The sequence below is a fragment of the Crinia signifera genome, chromosome 6 (genome assembly GCF_055691185.1).
Source record: "Crinia signifera chromosome 6, ASM5569118v1, whole genome shotgun sequence".
NCBI lineage: Eukaryota > Metazoa > Chordata > Amphibia > Anura > Myobatrachidae > Crinia > Crinia signifera.
This window is the reverse complement of record NC_139222.1, coordinates 45,094,018-45,105,232: the sequence shown is the minus strand read 5'-3', so window position 1 is coordinate 45,105,232 and position 11,215 is coordinate 45,094,018. Positions and strand designations below refer to the sequence as shown.

Sequence of the window (11,215 nt, the reverse complement as noted above, 5' to 3'; positions counted from 1 at the left end):
CTGCTTTATTTTTACACTGCAATATAGATATTAGTTTGAAGTACACCCCCCTCCTCCCAAATCTAACTCTCTCTGCACATGTTACATCAGCCCCACCTGCAGTATGTATGGTTTTGTCCATAATAGAGTAATTGTGCCTTTCCGAGTGAATCAGAATAACCCCCTAAGTGAGACATGGTAGGTGGCACATTCTATTCAAAGACAGGAGTTAACAAGCCACAACATATTAAACATGCCATTATAAAATAAAAAAGTAGTAATAATAATAATAATGTATTATTATTACTAGTAGTAATAATAAAAAATTATTATTATTACTACTTTTTTTTGAATAGGTACAAATTTGAATTTGAATGGCTTGTTAACTCCGGTCTTTGAATAGAATGTGCCACCTACCGTACCATGTCACAGGCAAGAATGAAACCCAGTACAAAGATTTGGGGAAAATACTTGGTACTTGTGTATTATCACGGCGCCCAGTACGCTATTTTCTTAGTGGGCTATTCTGCGTAGTTAAATCGCATCGCATCGCATGGCACTTTTTCATTGCATGCGATGGATGCAATGCGATCTCACTAGTTAATTTATTCACTGCACCCTGTAAAATTTTCGCATCGCACCGCATACCATAACACTAAAAAACGCATGCGATTTCATGCAATTTTATGTGTGTTGCGATTTTGCACAGAACACCCTGTGTATATGCATATGTGATGCTAAATAACACAGTGTGTATATATGTATGTATGCAAATCCTGAAGCGTGGCGAGCGGACGCATTACGCGTTCTCCCGACCTTTTCATACCCCCACTATCCACGTCATCCCGAAGCATGGTGAGCACACGCGTTACGCGTCCTCCCGACCTTTTCATACCTCTACTATCCACTTCGGCATGGAGTTGACTTAATATAGTGTGGCGAGTGCAGCGAGACACCGAGCCCGAAGCGTGGCGCGGAATACATGTTAAGTAATCGGCGTCCCTTTGCGGGGCTCGCTGCGCTTGCCACGCTTCAAGCTCGGTGGCTCGCTCTGCTTGCCACACTATATAAAGTCAGCTACAAGCCGAGGTGGATAGTGGGGGGATGAAAAGGTAGGGAGGACACACAACGCGTCCCCTCACGGGGCTCACTGCGCTCGCCACACTTCGGGATTTCCTGGATAGTGGGGGTGTTTTCGGGACACATTCACACCTGTAATATCATACATCTGACACAGTAATGATGACGTGTGTTAACGAATAACTGGTATTTATTTAATAAATAATAATGAAAGAGCATATTAAATGAAGTAATCACAGTAATCACAATAAATAATGACAATAATAGCAATCAATCAAGAATAAGATTACTGAAAAAAACTGGTATTTACTTAATAAGTTATAATGAAAGAGCATATTAAATCAAGTAATCACAATAAATAATGACAATAACAGGAATCAATCAAAAATAACAACATTAATGAGGAAAAAAATGACCCCAAAAATATAATACAACAGTCAATCTGCCTTTGGAACATCAGCGTGTGAAGGATGCGCTCAATTGGCTTTCCAGCACCCAAAGTTTAATGCCACATGAACTCCTGCAAGTAGGATTGTAAATGGTGACGTGCTGTGCCTCTTTGGCGCTTGTTCCGCCATTTGCAGGAGCCCCAAAGCCATTCGATGGTTTGTGTGTGTACACCTGTATCGGGGTCAACAAAGTTATATCTGTGATTAACTCTGGCATGATTATATCCAGCCTGTTCCAATTGGTCTGTGCTGTATGCCCGCCAGCAATCAAAATAAATGGTTGTGCCCGGCTCGATGTTCTCATTTATGGCCACCATCAGAGTGGTGGCATCACGTTTTGGCACCACTGTAATAAAGCACTGCCCACTTTCTCGTGAGATCCCCCAAAAAATCCATTGTTGAGGTAAAAAACGGCCGACATTGCTTTTTCTCTTTACAAATAAGCTCTCATCAACCTCAACAATCTGCCCAGGTCCACCGGTACACCACTGTGGCTGCACCATCAGGTCCATGGTGCAGGCCTCCCGCATCCATACATTGTACAGGACCGCAGTTTTGTTAGAAATTTGGAGCTGACGCTCACAATAATCGATTGATGTGAGCTCCTCTGACCAGGAATATATCAATCGTATCCGGGTGAGGAATGATAAGCGGCACCCCGGAAACCAGTGGCCCGCTCTTAGGCTCACCTTCTGACGGCATGCTTTGATATGGCACCGCCACATGCACTCCTTAACTGTCAAGCACATGGGGTACAATTCTGCTTCAGGGTCTGAAAGAATTGGACAGTCTCCTCCTCCGTCTTAGGCAGGCAGAACATATTAGTGACAGCTTCAGCCATTTGGGTCAATTCTCCTGCAGGTCTGAGTGATGCTGCCATTCCTGTTAGAAATTCACCTCAGAATGATTCTGACAGGGAGCGGGAACACTATCTCTGACTGACTACGCAATTAACGTTACCTACGCTAATTCTGAAACCACAGTTACGCTAAATGCGTAACAGACACCACTATAGAAGTACCATATTAACTACTAAAATCGCATAGCATCGCACGCATCGCATGGCACATTTCAGTACGGTAGCGTACGTATGCTAATTGTGCGCCGTGATAATACACAATTACCAAATACTTAATTAAATGAAGAAAAAAAATCACATGAAAGGTGTGATGGAATCATGCAATATGTAAATTTGAATTACATTTTCTTCAAAACAGCAACAATATTAAACATTATTACTGTAGCTGTTTAGAATTCTAAGCGGTACTTGTGTATTATCTGTCGCCCAAGATTTCCATCGTAGGGCATTGTACAATCAAAAATCGGTCGCATCGCATGCGATCATATCGCATGCGATGTGACCCGATTTTTAATTGTACAGGCACCCTGATGCCTGATTCCTATGTTAAATGCACCCCCAGACCCGTTTTTCAATTGTACACCCACCCTGATGGGTAATTACTATGTGAAATGCCCCCCATTGTTAACGCCACCCCAGTATCAACGCCAACCCGAAGTGTGGCGAGTGCAGCGGTACGCGTCCTCCGACCTTTTCATACCCCCACTATCCACGTCGGCGTGGTGTTGATTTTAGATAGTGTGGCGAGCACAGTGAGCCACCGAGCCCGAAGCGTGGCAAGCGCAGCGAGCCCCACAAGGGGACGTGGATGTATTCTGCGTCCGCTCACCACGCTTCGGGCTCGGTGGCTCGCTGTGCTCGCCACACTATATAATTTCAACTCCACTCTGACGTGGATAGTGGGGGTATGCAAAGGTCGGAGGACGCATACTGCCGCCCCTCGCGGGCTCACTGCACTCGCCACGCTTCGGGTTGGCGTTGATACTGGGGTGCCGTTAACAATGGGGGGGGGGGGGCATTTCACATAGTCATCACCCATCAGGGTGGGTGTAAAATTGGGTCTGTGGGTGCATTTAACATAGGAATCAGGCATCAGGGTGCCTGTACAATGTAAAATCACGTTGCATCGCATGCCTTTATGGCATGCGATGCGACGTGATATTAAAATTGTATAGTCGGCCCTGGAAACCCTCAAATCGGGCCCCGTCGCATGCCATTGCATACCTTAATTAGTGGTATGCGATGGGCGCCCGGATAATACACAAGTACCTTCTAAGCTTATAATCTTATAATAAACAAGCGTGTTTCCCTGTGCACTGAGGATGTGGTCAAGTGTTCTGGGCATGCTGCTAGTAGACAAGGTTGTCCACCTTGAAATATTAACAATCAGATACATGCAGGGCCAAATTAAGCCTTCAGGGGGCCCGGGTCATTTTAGGCAGGAGGGCCCCCTCCCACTTGTCAATACTGGCTGCAAACTGCACTGGAGAATATTACACTGTCAAAACACAGAGTAATGGCAGTATAACCTTGGTCAATGGGTAACTGTGGGTGGGGGGGGGGTTAATATCAAGTATATACATCACATAAAAGTTTGTATTTGTATTTATCCCTCTGTACCTTACTCTGTAGGAGACCTACACTGGGATTTTTATCAGAAAAGAGGCTGGCAAAGAAAGAAAAAAACACTTTTGGGCGCACTCCTTTTTTTAAATGGATTCAATGATTGTTTTAAGACATAACTTTTATTAAAGACTTTTTTTTAAATGGATGGCACAGGTAATTGGATAAATGGTTTAAAAATGTAGTGTGATCCTTAAACGGATATTGTTAAGGAATATTCATAGTTTTATCACACTTTAATTTATCATTTATGAACTGTTTTATCAAAGGTATAGTTACCAGTGATCATAGGCAGTAAAATGATTCAGTTCCCCTAAATGTATGTGGTAATGTGCTTTATTGCACCATAAGGTATACCATAAGGTATACCTCAAATGGTAATGGAGAAAAGAGTGGGAGACACAGCCTCAAAAATAAATAAATGCTCTTTAATGGAGACTCACTCTGGCAGTCATAAATACAGACATTAAATGATTGATACGGCAGATCCTACCCCCTGTACTTATATTGCCACACCTGGGCTTCCCCAGGGGTCTCCCACCTGAGTACTGTCCCGGCCCTCCACTGCTTGGCTTCAAAGTTCGGTGTTGGGTTTGGGCAATCCAGCGGGGTATGGTGGCAATATGTTACGTTTTTTTTGTAGTTCAATCAATTGAGTCTGTTTGGCTGCAGATAGAGATGGTGCAGCGGTTTAACCCTTCTTGGTGGGTCTCTCAGCCTAGTCAATTGAGTCTACTGTCTGCACGTTGACTCCTTATTATTAGGTGGACATAGGGGTCGACATAATGTGGCTTTAGTATGTGGCCATATTTGTGTGGTCAGAATGGAAGACTGTAAACAAAAAATATGTATATATATTTTTTATAGGCTGGCAGACTTTAGAGAAAAAGATATAATGTATGTGCGTATTGGTACTTAATAGTTCTCTGGTCTCTTGTGGCAAAGTTTGATAGGCAGAGAATTTCCACAGAAAGAGGGAGGTTTTTATGCTGAAGCAATATCCTGTGGAGCAGAACGGTTGGAGTTATTAAATTGTCTGCCTGCGGCGGCAGAGTCTACCTGTCCTGCAGCTGTTGACACAGTAGGATCCTCCTATATTGGTAGTGTTTCTCCTCTATTTGTGGTTAGTTACAGCTGGGTATTGGGAGAGTGTCCATTGGGTTGGTATCCTATACTCTGGCATTTTCTGAATGACTTGCTTGCTACAAATAGGCCAATTGCACACAATGTTATTACTTGTTGACACAGTTTTATTACTTGTAGACACAATGCTCCTTTTGTAGTGGGAGTATTAAAACTGTATTGGTTGGTATCATTAATGCCCTTAATACATTGTGTCTAAAATTGCGTGCTGTGGACACAATACAGAGGATTATCAGGGAAACACCGTGCAATGCTCTTCGGCTCTTCCTGCTCCTGTCACCGGCTGCCATGTGCTTCATCTACCACAGTGCCAGTTCCCTGCTGCACCTCCCAGGAAGGGACAACACAGCCAGGTGAGTGCTGTCCTGTGTACTGGGGGAGTGAGGGGATGTGTGTAATGTGGCACTGTGGCAGTAGCGCACACAGGGGGGGGGTTTCTGAGTACCTAGACCCCCCCCCCCAGGAGTCTAAGGGCCCTCAGCTGGGTATAAGAATTGTAAAAATCTGCCCTTGGGAACCGGAGATATCTGACTTCAAACCAGTGGTCCCCATCCAAGCCTGTTAATTGTTATTCCCAGTCAGATATTTTGGGTTCTATCTGACAGAGAATTTCTGAGGCTATATACCAAAAGCTGAGACTCTCCCCCTTTAACCCCTTCCCGACATTTGACGTATATATACGTCATGGCCGGGATGTACTTCCCGACACATGACGTATATATACGTCATGACTTTAAACTGTCACCGCGTCTAGGGACGCGGTGACAGAGGGACGATGTCTGCTGTCCCTGACAGCAGACATGTCCCAGCATGCCCGGGGGGGGCAGCGATGCCTCCCCCCCGTCGGCGATCGCTGCGATTGGCTGTTCAATGTGAACAGCCAATCGCAGCGTTTTCCTGTGTTACCGGCGAATCAGACGCTCGGTAACACAGGGATCAATCACCGCCGGGTGTGAGGGGGCGTGAGGGGGTCACCGGTGATGACCACACCTCACCCCACCTGCCCCCAAGGCTGTGATTGGTCCGTCGGACCGACGGACCAATCACAGCCATGGCGCGTGATTTAAACTAACGGTGACTGCGCTGCAGACGCCATTCCGGTCTGGAATTGCGTGCAGAGCGGTCACCGTGCCAATCTGTCGTGATATACTGACCTGATCCTTGCCTGATACTTACCTGATCACCGCTGGTAGCGTGCTGCCAGCAGCTGGATCTTGTGACTTTCTGTGTGCTGCTGTTGCAGTGTCATAGAGTGTCATAGAGTGACAGATAGTGAGAGATAGTGAGAGATAGTGAGAGATAGTGACAGAGAGTGATAGAGAGTGCTATATTTTGTGTCTGCTGCCCCCCCTTTTGTGCTGAACAGTATATCTGTGCTGATCAGCAACTTTTTGGGGGTGCAGGGTTGTTTTTTTTTTTTTAATATATATACCTGTCAGTTGCACCAAAGGTTGTGCTGCCTGTGCAACTGACTGCTGCCCCCCTGCTGCCCCCCCTTTTGTGCTGATCAGTATAAATTAACTGATCAGCAACTTTTTGGGGGTGCAGGTTTTTTTTTTTTATATATACCCTGTCAGGTTGCACCCACAGTTGTGTGCCTGCTGCCCCTCACTGCTAATCAGTGTTGCATCACTGCATCACTGATCTGCAGTTGTTGTTTTTTTGGAGAGTGCAGTGGGGTTTTGTTTTTACACCCACGTTGCTTTTGTGGGTGTCCTGTGGCCACTGAGCGCTGATCAGTGACGTACATCACTGAACAGCATTTTTGGCACAGGGTTGATATAATTTTTTTTCTGCAGTTTTTTTAAATTGTTTTTTTTTTGGAGAGTGCTGTGGTTTATTTTTTTAAAATTGTTTTTACACCCACGTTGCTTTTGTGGGTGTCCTGTGGCCGCTGAGCGCTGATCAGTGACGTACATCACTGAACAGCATTTTTGGCACAGGGTTGATATAATTTTTTTTCTGCAGTTTTTTTAAATTGTTTTTTTTTTTTGGAGAGTGCTGTGGTTTATTTTTTTTAATTTTTTTTTACATCCACGTTGCTTTTGTGGGTGTCCTGTGGCCGCTGAGCGCTGATCAGTGACGTACATCACTGATCAGCATTTTTGGCACAGGGTTGATCTTTTTTATTGGGATCAAATTCCTGTATAAAGTATTTTTTTTCTGCACTACATACACACTACACACTACATACCCCCCCGTGTTGAAATAAAGTTTGTACCCCCCCTACACTATACACGTGTTGAAACATTACACTTACAGAAACACAAAAATAAAAATGGCATCCCAAATGTCATCCCAAATGTCATCCCAGTCATCCAGAAGAATGTATTCAGCGGAGGAGGCATATGCCATGCTTGCCTCTGACTCTGACACAGCCAGTGATGCAAGCGGGGAATTTGAAGGATTCGTCTTAACCTCATCTTCCTCCTCTAGTGATGAGGGACCCCCTCAAAGACGCCCCCGTAGAGCAGCTGAGACCCCCCCCCCCCAAATGATTGATCCCGTATGGACCCCACCACCAGACAATTTTGAGCCCCAGGTTCCTGAGTTTTTGGCCATCCCAGGAATCCAATTTGATTCAACAGGTCTCAGAGAAATTGACTTTTTCAAATTATTTTTCTCTGATGATTTTATAAATTTAATGGTGGACCAAAGTAATTTATATGCCCAGCAGTTTATTGCTCAAAACCCCACGTCATCATTTGCTAGGTGGACCCCTGTAGATGCAGTAGAGATGATGACGTTTTGGGGTCTGGTGTTACATATGGGCATAGTAAAAAAGCCAGAAATTAGGCAATATTGGAGTACAGATGTTCTGCACAGCACCCCACTTTACCGTATGGCCATGGCTCGGACTCGTTTTGAGACAATCCTTAAATTTTTACATTACACCGATAATGCACAGTGCCCACCCAGAGATGATCCCACCTTTGACCGGCTATTCAAAGTCAGGCCGGTCATTGATCATTTCAGTGCCAAATTTGCAGAGATGTACATCCCTGAAAAATGTATTTGTATCGACGAGTCCCTTATACATTTTAAAGGAAGGGTTAAATTCCGCCAGTACCTTCCCAGTAAGAGGGCAAGGTATGGCATAAAAATGTATAAACTGTGTGAAAGCACCTCAGGGTACACCCACAGGTTTAGGGTATATGAAGGGAAGGATTCAAGAATTGAACCGCCAGAATGCCCCCCCTCCCTCGTAGGTGTTAGTGGAAAAATTGTCTGGGATTTAGTGCACCCCTTCCTGGATAAAGGTTATCACCTCTATGTGGATAACTTTTACACTAGCATCCCCCTGTTTAAGGCCCTTGGTTCAAGAGGTACAGCAGCTTGCGGTACTGTGCGCAAGAACCAAAGAGGCCTCCCAAAAACGCACATTGCCCAAGTACTGAGAAGGGGTGAAAGCAGGGCACAATCCACCGAAAATATGTTGTTGGTCAAATATAAGGACAAGAGGGATGTCCTTATACTGACAACAATTCATGGAGACAGTACCACCTCCGTCCCTGTACGAGGTACCAGTACCCACACCTCAAAACCTAATTGTATCCTAGATTACAATAAGTACATGGGCGGAGTGGATCTTTCAGATCAGGTACTGAAGCCGTACAGTGCCCTGCGGAAAACAAAAATCTGGTACAAGAAGGTAGCCGTGTATATCATCCAGATGGCACTGTATAACGCTTACGTGCTATTCCGTTCTACCAGCCAGAGGGGGACATTTATGCACTTTCAAGAGGAAGTCATAAAGGGCCTAATATTTGGGAACCAGCAGGCAGAGGGCCCCAGTACTTCTAGTACTGGCCCCCGTATTGTACCAGGGCAGCATTTTCCTAACGAAATCCCCTCCACTGCAAAAAAGGGCAGGACACAAAAAAGGTGCAAAGTTTGCTATAAAAAGGGAATAAGAAAGGATACTATTTTCCACTATGAAACTTGCCCCGACAAACCCGGCCTATGTATAAAGGAGTGTTTTAAAATATACCACACATCTATGGATTATTAGGTTCATCATTTCACCGTGCTTCGGGGGTCTTGCTAATGCCACATAGCACCCACCATTCATTCCACCAGAATCTGAGCTGCAAAATCCAAAAATCACTCCTTCCCTTCTGAGTCCTGCCATGCACCCAACTGGTATTTTTTGGTCACATATGAGGCATTGCCATACTCGGGAGAAATTGGGGCACAGATTTTGGGGTGCTTTTTCTCCTTCATACCTTATGAAAATGAAACATTTTGAGCCCGAACTGCATTTTTGTGTAAAAAAATGTAATTTTTCATTTGCACAGCCCAGTTGTATCAAAATTGGTGAAACCCCTGGGGGTTTGAAATGTACACTATACCCCTAGATGAATTCCCTGAGGGTGTAGTTTGCAAAATGGGGTCACTTGTGGGGGGATTCCACTGTATTGGTGCTTTGGGGGTCTTGCTAATGCGACATAGCACCCACCAACATTCCACCAGAATCTGTGCTGCAAAATCCAAATATCACTCCTTCCCTTCTGAGTCCTGCCATTTTTTGGTCACACATGAGGCATTGCCGTACTCGGGAGAAATTGGGGCACAGATTTTGGGGTGCTTTGTCTCCTTCATTCCTTGTGAAAATGAAAAATTTTGAGCCAGAACTGCATTTTTGTGTAAAAAATGTAATTTTTCATTTTCACTGCCCAGTTGTACCACAATTGGTGAAACCCCTGGGGGTTTGAAATGTACACTATACCCCTAGTTGAATTCCCTGAGGGGTGTAGTTTGCAAAATGGGGTCACTTGTGGGGGGGTTCCACTGTATTGGTGCTTTGGGGGTCTTGCTAATGCGACATAGCACCCACCAACATTCCACCAGAATCTGTGCTGCAAAATCCAAAGATCACTCCTTCCCTTCTGAGTCCTTCCATGCACCCAAATGGTATTTTTTGGTCACATGTGAGGCATTGCCGTACTCGGGAGAAATTGGGGCACAGATTTTGGGGTGCTTTGTCTCCTTCATTCCTTGTGAAAATGAAAAATTTTGAGCCAGAACTGCATTTTTGTGTAAAAAATTTAATTTTTCATTTTCACTGCCCAGTTGTACCACAATTGGTTAAACCCCTGGGGGTTTGAAATGTACACTATACCCCCAGTTGAATTCCCTGAGGGGTGTAGTTTGCAAAATGGGGTCACTTGTGGGGGGGTTCCACTGTATTGGTGCTTCGGGGGTCTTGCTAATGCGACATAGCACCCACCAACATTCCACCAGAATCTGTGCTGCAAAATCCAAATATCACTCCTTCCCTTCTGAGTCCTGCCATGCACCCAAATGGTATTTTTTGGTCACATGTGAGGCATTGCCGTACTCGGGAGAAATTGGGGCACAGATTTTGTGGTGCTTTGTCTCCTTCATTCCTTGTGAAAATGAAAAATTTTGAGCCAGAACTGCATTTTTGTGTAAAAAATATAATTTTTCATTTTCACTGCCCAGTTGTACCACAATTGGTGAAACCCCTGGGGGTTTGAAATGTACACTATACCCCTAGTTGAATTCCCTGAGGGGTGTAGTTTGCAAAATGGGGTCACTTGTGGGGGGATTCCACTGTATTGGTGCTTTGGGGGTCTTGCTAATGCGACATAGCACCCACCAACATTCCACCAGAATCTGTGCTGCAAAATCCAAATATCACTCCTTCCCTTCTGAGTCCTGCAATGCACCCAAATGGTATTTTTTGGTCACATGTGAGGCATTATAGTACTCGGGAGAAATTGGGGCACAGATTTTGGGGTGCTTTGTCTCCTTCATTCCTTGTGAAAATGAAAAATTTTGAGCCAGAACTGCATTTTTGTGTAAAAAATATAATTTTTCATTTTCACTGCCCAGTTGTACCACAATTGGTGAAACCCCTGGGGGTTTGAAATGTACACTATACCCCTAGTTGAATTCCCTGAGGGGTGTAGTTTGCAAAATGGGGTCACTTGTGGGGGGGTTCCACTGTATTGGTGCTTCGGGGGTCTTGCTAATGCGACATAGCACCCACCAACATTCCACCAGAATCTGTGCTGCAAAATCCAAATATCACTCCTTCCCTTCTGAGTCCTGCCAT

At 44.8% G+C, this 11,215-nt stretch overlaps 1 pseudogene; it reads right to left on the bottom strand.

Annotated features, from left to right (window-relative positions):
- Positions 1-4,494: 4,494 nt before the first annotated feature.
- On the bottom strand, positions 4,495-4,614 carry LOC146011704 (5S ribosomal RNA; annotated as a pseudogene).
- Positions 4,615-11,215: the final 6,601 nt, after the last annotated feature.